The 10,193-nt window shown below is 35.3% G+C and overlaps 1 long non-coding RNA gene across 1 annotated transcript; it reads left to right on the top strand.

Annotated features, from left to right (window-relative positions):
* The first annotated feature begins 356 nt into the window (after positions 1-356).
* LOC147654685 (uncharacterized) lies at positions 357-8,470 on the top strand. The gene is made up of 3 exons (XR_015282906.1): positions 357-794; positions 2,568-2,640; positions 7,294-8,470. It is a non-coding gene; the product is annotated as an uncharacterized LOC147654685 (long non-coding RNA).
* Positions 8,471-10,193: the final 1,723 nt, after the last annotated feature.

Here is a 10,193-nt window from a genome sequence, read left to right on the forward strand (position 1 = left end):
TCCTTTCATAAAATCAAATCAAATACTATCTGTTTATCTGTATCTGTTTTTTCTCATAAGCAATAATAATTGGAAGATGTCATGCAGGTCTGGGGAATCTCAGGCTGTGCTGCTCACATATTGCTGCATTTGGATCTCAGCATTTTCCAGCTCTATATTCCTATATTTCCTGAGTTTTGAATGGACAGGAGGAGTACTCTCTCCTGCCAAGTTTCTGCCTATTAATCCTTCTCAGAAGTGAGACCGTGATGTTTCTCTGCTCTTGCCCCTCAGATTAACACCTGTGTAGAAGGAGAACAAGGAGCTCTTGACTCTGCAGTGGTTGAAAACAGTCTGCTGTGTCCCACAGCTGCAGCTGGTGAGGGGAACATGTAGCACCGTTCCTCAGATATAAATAAGACAGGGTGGAAGCTGTGAGGAGCAGGAGATGTGAAGAGATAAGAGGACTCATGTGGACTCATATGTGGGAACATATGACAGGAGAAACAAGCTTAAAGAAGTGAGGAGACGCAGCAAGGAAAACTGTGAGAAAGAACATGGCAGAAACACAAAAGAGAACACCAGAGGACAACTGTGAAGAGGCAGAGTTTTGGAGAAAATTAAGAAGAAAGCAGAGAGATACAGTGGAAAGGACACTGCTGGGCTCACAGCTGGAGGCACAGTTCTGCAAGGAGTTCCATGACATGAAGGCAAATTCTTCTGAAAGAACTGGAGTCATGGATGACCTATGCCATAGCAGGGACACCCCTGAGTGGACTACAGCACATGAAGTAACACATACCAGTATGCAGAAGGCAAGTAGACATGTACTGGTTTTGAGTGGAAAGGTTTTGGTAGTGAGGAGAGGCCACAGGAGAAGCTTCTGTGAAAGGCTGCAAGAAGCTTCCTCCATGTCCAGCAGAGCCAATGACAGCCAGCTCCAAGGTGGACCTGCCTCTGGGAAAGGCTGAGCCTATAGGAGACAGTAGTAGAACCTCTGGGCTAATGTATTTAAGATGGGGAAAAAGAACTCTGTGGCACAAAAAATAGCAGTGAGATAGAGGAGAGCAAAACTGTGAAATGAAGGGTTCTGCAGACACCAAGGCCAGTGAAGAAGAAGGGGAAATATGTGTTCCAGACACTAGAGCAGGGATTACCTGGCATCCCATGGTGATGGCAAACTGTTCTGTGCAGCCACAGTGGAGCAGACATCCACCTGCAGCCCACTGAAGACTCCATACCAAAGTGTGAAGGGGATGAGTGTGAGGAATGTCAGAGATAACATGTGATGAACTGACCATAACCTCCATACCCCATCCCCCTCCATGTCTGTAGTGGGAGGGGTAGAGAACTTGGGAGTGAGAGTGAACCCAGAAAGAAGGAGGGGTGGGAGAAAGGGTTTTAAGATTTATTTCTCATAATCTTTCTCTGGTTTGATTTGTAACAAATTTAATTATTTTTTTCTCTAAATCAAGTCTATTTTGCCCATGAGATTTACATGCAAGTGATCTTTCTGTGTCCTTACCTCAGCCCATGGTTTCTTTTATACTTTTTCCTTCCCTTTCCAGCTGAGGAGGGTAGTGATAGAGCAGATTTGGTGGGAACCCACTGTCTAGCCAGGATCAACTCACCACAGTAGGAAAGTAAGTAGGAAGGATTTTGCAGAAGAAGGCTACAACTTCCTGTGCTGCCCATCACCTCACCAAAGATATTGAGGAGGGGCAGAGCATAATGCACTCAGACAAGAGATTTCTATCAATTTGGGACTTCTAAACAGTGCTCACAAACTGTACATAGAGAGGTTCCATGGAAGAACATTAATAACTCTTTAAAGTAGAACTATTCATTATAGTAACACTTGATAATATTTTTCTCAGAAAGAAAAATATAAGCCAGAGATTGAACCTTTATTTTAATTTAATAAACCTGCAGTACACAAAGCCTGCAAAATTTGTTTGACTTATTATCAATTTTTTAATCACTGTACTATTTTTCTTCCAACATACCACTGTGAATAGTGTATATATATATATATATATATATATGCACACTATATATAGTAAGATTTTTTCAAAGGTATTAATAGCAACTAGTTGCCTTCCATTCTCTAGAACAAGTAAAAACAACTCATCTGACTTCTTTTCTAATGAACAATGAAGAATCTTTTTTCTACAGAATTGATTTTATTCAAGAGGGATTAAAAAGTCTTTTGCATAGGTTCAGGGATTTAACTTAAAACTGTTTTAATCAAGAAGATGCAAGTTGTCTTTTATATTCAGAACACTAGTAATAATAGTTTGAGAGCCATTGTGAAATCATAAGTTATTTGGTCAAAATAAATGACTTTGAGAAAAATAAATGCTTGTCAGAGATGAACAATGGTGTATCATTCATTCTAGTGCCATAAAATAAAAAAATGAAGGAAAATAATAACATGAAATTGCAACAGACTTATGAGTTCTGTATTTTGTCTTTCCCATCAGTAACCAAAGGAGAAAAAGAGCCTCAGGCCTTAAAGCTACACATAATATTTAAAATTCAGGCTTCTAATAGCTGAAGTACTAAAGCTATTCTTGTTCATCCTATAGCAAAGAATAGAAGGTAAAACTTTGAGAAGAATGAAAGTGAACATGGAGTATATTTGCCATTTTCAAAAGTGAGGTAATGGCATATTTTAAGTCTATTTTAAAGACATTTCTGTACATTTTAGAGTATAAATTTGAAAAAAAAAAACATTTCTTAGAAGTATGATATCCTTACCATTCAATGAGATTTAAGGCAGATTTTCAAGGACACACTTTAATTTACAGGGTACTCATTTTCTTTTGCAATGCAGAGATCATAACATCCAAACTTCTTGGAACACTTAATCTCTCATAAACTAGCTCTCTGTCTCTTTCATTAGCCACTGGAAAAGAGAAGGCAGTTTCCATAATTTATCTTTGATGAAAAATAAGGAGTGGGTTTCTATTTTTCACTTCAAAAATAGTGAAAGTTGGAACAATGCAATTATATTAGCTGCCTTGAAAAAATGCAGAGGCAACAATGAACTAGAACAATTTAAAATAAAATTTACAGGCTTTTCTTTCACATTCTGACTTACAGGTGTCTATAACAGCACAGACTGTAAGGAAGAGGAAAAAGTAACTTTTTAAAAATATATTTTAAGAACACTGTAAGATTTTTATTAAACATTTAATGACTATTGATTTTTGAAATTACAATATCTGTCTAACAAGAACAGAGGGTTAAAATGTGTTGTGACACTTTGAATTTTGTGACTTTTGAATTCCACAAGAAGCTGCTCGAGCACATATATAGACATAACAATTTTATAGATATATAGACATGACAATTTTATAGCTACTTCTGCTCAACACCTGGTAAAAAATACCTGTTTATTTGCATGTGATCTTCTGAACTGTCATATCCTTCATTTAGTGTAATCTGTCTTTTCATAAGATAAATTATATTCCATAGAACAATATTAGCATACAATCCATTTTCAATATTTACAACTGAATAATATTCCCCAAGTTAATTTTTCCCAAATTATTACCCAAAATATGTTAATATGTATTAGTTTTCCAATTATCCATGCTGCTAAAACAGTAACATCAGAGAGAGGTTGTTTTGTTTTTTTCCAGGACCTAAGTCTTTGTGAGTTCTCTCATAGATAAAGGTTCTCACCGCAGAACAATATTTTTCATATATTGCTTGCCAGCTCTTCTTTCTAGTATATAGTGTGGTTCTTCCCTAACAAGATTTTAGGATTGTATCTTAAGTAGAGAGATCCTATTTACAGTGCTATCATTTCAGGTCAGAATTATGCAGGACTGTGACTATATTCAAAATACAGCCCTGAAGGGTTTGCTTTCTTCCTGGTCTTTCCAATGATTTCGCTTCTTATACTGACAGTGGTTCTTTGAGCCATGACCTTTAATACCCTATACTTTCAATATCATGTGTGCCTACTACCAAGAAAAACACAGTCTTTAGTAGATCACAAAGCTTTCTGAAGACCTGATATTTTTTTTCTTGCTAATATAGACCATAGGTAACTGTGCAGAACAGTAAATGCTATGCTATCCTCAAACTAGAGTGAAAGCAAACTCAAGAATAAACATCTTTTAGAGATTCTCATCATCTACTTTATATCAGACATCAAATCATGCCCCAGACTCTACCATCTGAAACCATTAAATAGCTAGTGGGATTTTCCGTAACAGTAGGACCTTTAACCACAGTGTCCTGGATAAATTCCAGCACAAGTAATTACACTGTGCCAGTAAATCCCCCTGCATTTTATTTGGACACTCCATTTATTTTTCTTCTAGTAAAACATTATATGAGGTTTGCTGTGTATTGTTAAACAGGTGCTGAGTTTTATCTAAAGTGTCTTCATTTCAAGGATGTGTGAAATGATCTCTATAAGATGCAGTAAGGGCTTTGCATATGAATTTTGAATGCAATGTGGTACCCTCTATATTAAACATTATATGATGTAACTTTTTAATTATTTTTTTTTAATATTTATGCAGATGGATGCTAAAGAATGTATCTTTACTGTAAGTAGAATGCATTAACCTGTTCTTCAGCAATCATTTTACTAATTTTGAATTGCATTGGGCTGACCATTTTCTTTCTCTGCATAATTTCTAAATATCTCAACAGTATTCCTGTTTTGCAGTATAATAAAGATACTGCCTGAATAATTTTATTTACAGAAAATAAGAGTGCTTACATGCTAGAGCAGCTGGTGTCTTACAGAAAAGCTCACTTTCTCATTTCAGAGACTGGCATTCAGTTTTTGCTCATTTTGTAGTAGAGCAAGGGCTTAGTCTCCTCTCACTGTATCTCTTAGGCTGCTCAGTTTTCTCACTTATTTAAGTTCTGGGTATTAGTTTCTCAATTCTGAATTTAAATCTTCCCCCCTGAAAAAAGCCTTGAGAGGGTAAAATCCTAAGGTCTACTATTTTGGGATATTTTTACGGTTTCTTTTTTTTAATTTTTCTGTGACCAGCTTTAGTCTCAATACTGGAATCATTTACCTGTGCTAAATATTTTCAGATGCTTTATAACTGATTTGCAGTGTTAACAAGAAAAATTCAAACTGTTCTAAGCTTGTGCAGATGCAACAAATGAACTGCTCAAAATTTGCTACCAATTAGCTACTGTTACACAGTGCTTTGAATATATAAAATCCTTTGGAAATTATAGGCATTTTTACATATGGCACAGTTCACTGCAGAGATAACAAATGTTTTTACTGTGTGACCTGTTATCATATTCTTCCACAGCAGCTTTATATTATTGTGCAAGAACAAGAAAGTTTGCATGATTTACAGAACTACCTCCTGAATGCATTTCACTCTATCAAAAGTCTTCGAATCATGTCATTCCATTCACTTTGAAGAAGGTATTCTAGAATACCACTTGTATAGAAATTCATCTATAACTTTTACAGTCACAGAGAATTTTGGTAGAAGTAAGATGTAGATAGTTTTGAAGTATATTTTTTTTGCTTGTTTTTGGGCAGAAGTGACAATAAGAATTTCAGAAATTGATGAAAAATGAACATTTCAGTGAGATTCTGGAAAAACCCAATGCAATTCTAGTTTTTTAATGGGCTGCTTAGGTGAGCTAAGAAAAAACTCCATCCCTGCTTCTACCTCTTGCTGCTCTGAGGTTCTTTCCTTCTTAGTTGGCTTTAAGTATTAAAAACTGGACTCAGTTCCCAGATTCATGACTCTGGCTGTTTAGTGAGTTGAAACACAGATTCCTACTCACTTTATTCCTACAAAGGACACTGCTGGGTCCTAATTCCAGTTACATGATTAATTCCAGGACTTTCTAATTTAAACTAGGATAAATTCTTATGCAGTTTTCTGGTGTGCTCAGCTTTTTTCTGAGAAACACTATTTCTGCTGCTTCTTATTCCTCAGGGAGGATGCTTCTCACACTCTTAGCCTGCTCTTGTGTGGGGTCTGTCCCATGGGAGATCAGTGGGGGTACCCCTCAGGGTCACAATTCCTGACAGAAAACCTGGTTCTTCAGGGGTTCCTCTCTCCAGGGGCACACAGGTCCTGGCAGGAATGTGCTCCAGCTTCTTACAGGTTCACAGCTCTTTTTGGGCATCTACCTGCTCCATCATGGACCTCCATGTGCTGCAGGGGGTCAGCTGCCTCACCATGGTCTTAGCTATGGACTTCAGAAGAATCTCCATTCCAGCACATCTCCTCCTGCTTCTTCTCTGACCTTTAGGTCTGCAGTTGTTCCTCACTCCTGAGATTCTGAGTTGAATTCTCATTCTCTTAACTGAAACTGCTTCTGCATAGTACAGTTTTCCTGCTTTTTAACTATGTTAGTGCAGAAGTGCATCTCTGATGGGCAAGCTGAGGGCCAGCAGCTGGTCTGCTCTGGAGTCTGTTGTCTCCCCCCGGCTCCTCTCCCTTCCCCCATCCACAATTGCCACCCAATTTCAACACAAGCTTGGACCTCCTGATATTCTGTCATGGTTGGAGTGGGGCAGATAGGGAGGGGTGGTCTTAGCAGTGAAGTATTTCTGGGAGCATTTCTATGTTTTACAAATGAAGGACAAGTTTTCACATTTTGATGTAAAATCGTATTGGTATACTTTGAACCTTCTTATTCATCCCATGTTTGAATTAGTTTTATGGTACTCATTTGGGAGTATTCATGGAAGAGAAGTATAAAGTTTGGAGCAACCTCTAAGATCTTTTGAATTTTTACTTAATTAAAACTAATTTTTAACCAAGGTCATTAGGAAAAATTTTCACAGAAATGTGTTGTGGTTTAAAATACTTGTTAACTGGTGCACAGTTCCTGTGTTTTTCCTTTATATCCTCTGAAGCATGTGTAAGAGATACATTTGCTTCTTCTATTTAATAGTGTGATGTAATTGTTCCTGACCACATTTGTGTAATACTCTTGGATCTTTGCATCAACGTCCTGCAGGATGAATGCCTGCAGCAAATATCACATGTCCACTGATTTTTGTACCCTGTTCGATACGATCATGTGGTTTACCCCACTCCTTTCATTGCATACTCAGGAAATGTGAAGCTGGAAAATGGATTTTTGTCCTCAGTGTTTGACTTCTGAGGTACATTTCTTCACGCATGTTAGTAAAACTACTACTAACATTATTACTACAGCTGTGATTACTACCAGAGCTGATTTAGTAAAATGCAAAGCATGACTAAATAATTTAGTGCCACAGTATGTTGCATTCTTGGAAAATGGTAAAGAATTCCAGATCCTCCTAATTTGTTATTTATTTTCATTCTGCAGGATCTTAATTCATCCATACTGTTTGAGAAGACAGCATCAGAAAAACAGGTTATCTATATATACAAGCAAATATACTTCAAAATATGAATATACAGAAATGTGTGCCATCAGCAGCAGAAGTGAATTAAAATTCACATTTGCTAAAATTCAATAATTTTCTTACATGAATGTGAGTTTTAAATCTGTAGAGCTGTCAGTCAAAACAATATAAAAACATAGACTTAATTTGTGAAGTCATAGTGCATGAAGAATAAATAACTTGGGGAATTATTTATCAATCAAGGAAAAATATATCAACCATAAATAATGGATGCAGATTTTTTATTTCTTCCATACAACATAAACCAAGAGTTCCCATTAATTAAATCTATTGTTTGATGTAATCTCCTGTTTTAAAGGGATATTTCTCCATCAATGTGGAATGAAAGACTTTCCAGAAAGTGAAATGTAATAAAAGAGTTCATGCCACTTCTGACAAACTTTTTCAATGTCAAGCAGAAAATACTCCTGTCATTTTGTTACTGAGTATGGTTGTGCTGCCTAACTTCTTCCAGTTAGAAGAACACCTTTATATAGATATAAAATATATAATTTATTTAGAAGTTTTATGTAGCCCAGCCACAAAGATAAAAATGGGACTGGAGTGACTCTAGCATGGATCTGGATCCAAGAGCAAGTTTATGAGGTTAGGGAAGTATAGCTCACAAATTTCAATAAGCTTATGCCAAGCTACACCAGCTGCAATGTTAAAAACCTAGGAATTTTCCTAGTGAAATTTGAAAGCATTCCAAGTAAGCAAAAATAGCAAAGTAGAGTATAAACAGTTATCTAAACATAACCATAGACTTAACTAGCACTTCTTTGAAAGAACAATGAAGCACTCAAATATAACTGTAGTACATTGTGTAAATTTTATGCTGCGTTTATTACTGTTGATGTGCTCAGAGTGACTCTATATTTTGAATTTCTTATACTTTGATCTTAATGTCTGTTTTCATTGCATGTTCAAATAATATATTTTCCTTAAGTGATTTTCCTTTTTCTTTCTTTGTTCTTTTTTTATCCTGACTACTTTAAAATGTGTTTTACGTATCTGATAAAAAGCAGTCTTGGAAATATGAGTAGATAATTTCTCTTGATAAATAAAATTTTTCGCAATTTAAAATTCTCTTTAAAATAATTGCAGGTGTGGAGTTTCTTCTAGCAGTGGGAAAAATTATCATTTTTTTTTTCATCTGTTCTTCAGATTATTAATAATAATTAAGTTCATTCAGTTCAAATGTTTAGGAATATGACTTCTCTTACCTTGTGAGTTAGGGCTTTCATAGTTTAATACTCACATTTTCTAAGTAATTTGTTTAATTCATTTAAATTTTATATTTTTATTCTGATTTTCACAATATGGATGGCAATATCAGAAAAGATACATTCTAGGATAAATCTTAAAATACAGTGGTTAATGTAAATAACTTTCTCAGCATACCTTAAGGTGACCTATGAGTATTATGTTTATGTCATGCTGTTGGACTGCATGCAAGCAACTGAGAAATCAATCAATATATTTCTAAGTAAAACAACCCAAAAACACTTGGGTAGGGTGAGAATGTCACCAGTTACAAAGCTGAATATTGGTCTGGCTTTTCAAATAATTGAACTCAGATAACTCTCTTCACAGAAAGAAAATGATAGAGTGACAGAAGTTTGGGAAGCTCCTTCAGGGGATTTCTGTATCAAAGGCACACATAGAGTAATGAATCATTATGACAGCATGGTAAACAATGACATGCTGAAACTTTTTCTGATTCACTGAAGCATTTGTTACAAATTTGAAAATTTCATAACCATGGGATACAAGCATTAAAAAAATCTATGGATATACTGCTGTATGAAGAATAAAAAAATCTGCTCAGTAAAGCTGCTGAATGTTTTTATCATTAGGTATGTGGCAAACCAATGGAAAAAGTTCCTGTGGAAACAAAAATGTTAATGTTTCCACACAGAAATCCCAGGCCATTCTCCAAATCTTACCAAGTGCAAAAGGAATTTTACAATAAATAGCATTTTTGGTGACAACAAATATTAAAGTATCTCAAATAGTCAGATTTGAATACATTTCATATGGCATGACTATAAGAAAACTATAATTAAATATCTACTCAAAGAAATATTTGTTTTCTCAATCCCAGAAATATTTTAGACAACATTCTTAAAAGTACCCAATTCTTTTTCTTATTCCCATCATATATATCCAGTGATGTGGTATTTTCCTGTGGAACGGAGTACTTAGATATTTTTACTGAAGAACTCAAAGTATATGTTAACTGAAAAATATTCTGTTGGAAGTAATAGTACCTTACAGACTCAAATTTCATAACTAAAACTATGTGGAGGAATAGTTCTTAGTTTCATGTCACAAACATTTTATTCCACTGAAAGCCAGAGGAAGGAAATATCTCTTTAATAGTTATATAATCATGTTCTGTTGAACATTATGAAGAATTTAGCAGCACACCTGAGTTATTTGGTGAAGGTTTGAATGACTATAACCAAAAGCTTTGATTGTTAGAAGTAATTATTATAATAACTAATGAAAAAATACTTTTGGAAATACTGTTACTGGGGCTAAGTTATTTTCTTGTATAGGCTACTATAATGCTAGCAAAAACCTACAGTGGGATTTATTTTGCTATGTGGGCTAGCTGTGGCACTCTTGTTTCTGCAATCTGTTCCACTTTTGAAATGCTCTTCAGTTAATTTTGGGAGTATTTGGAACCACATTAACTTCTTCAAATTGGAATATCCTGATGAAATTTGGCATATGGTAGAACATGAAGATTTATGGTAGTATAATTCACTAAAGAAAATCTTATGTAGACATAAATTATGTCAAAGTAGTTGCA

This window comes from Cyanistes caeruleus, chromosome 2 (genome assembly GCF_971803275.1).
Source record: "Cyanistes caeruleus chromosome 2, bCyaCae1.hap1.1, whole genome shotgun sequence".
Taxonomy (NCBI): Eukaryota; Metazoa; Chordata; class Aves; order Passeriformes; family Paridae; genus Cyanistes; species Cyanistes caeruleus.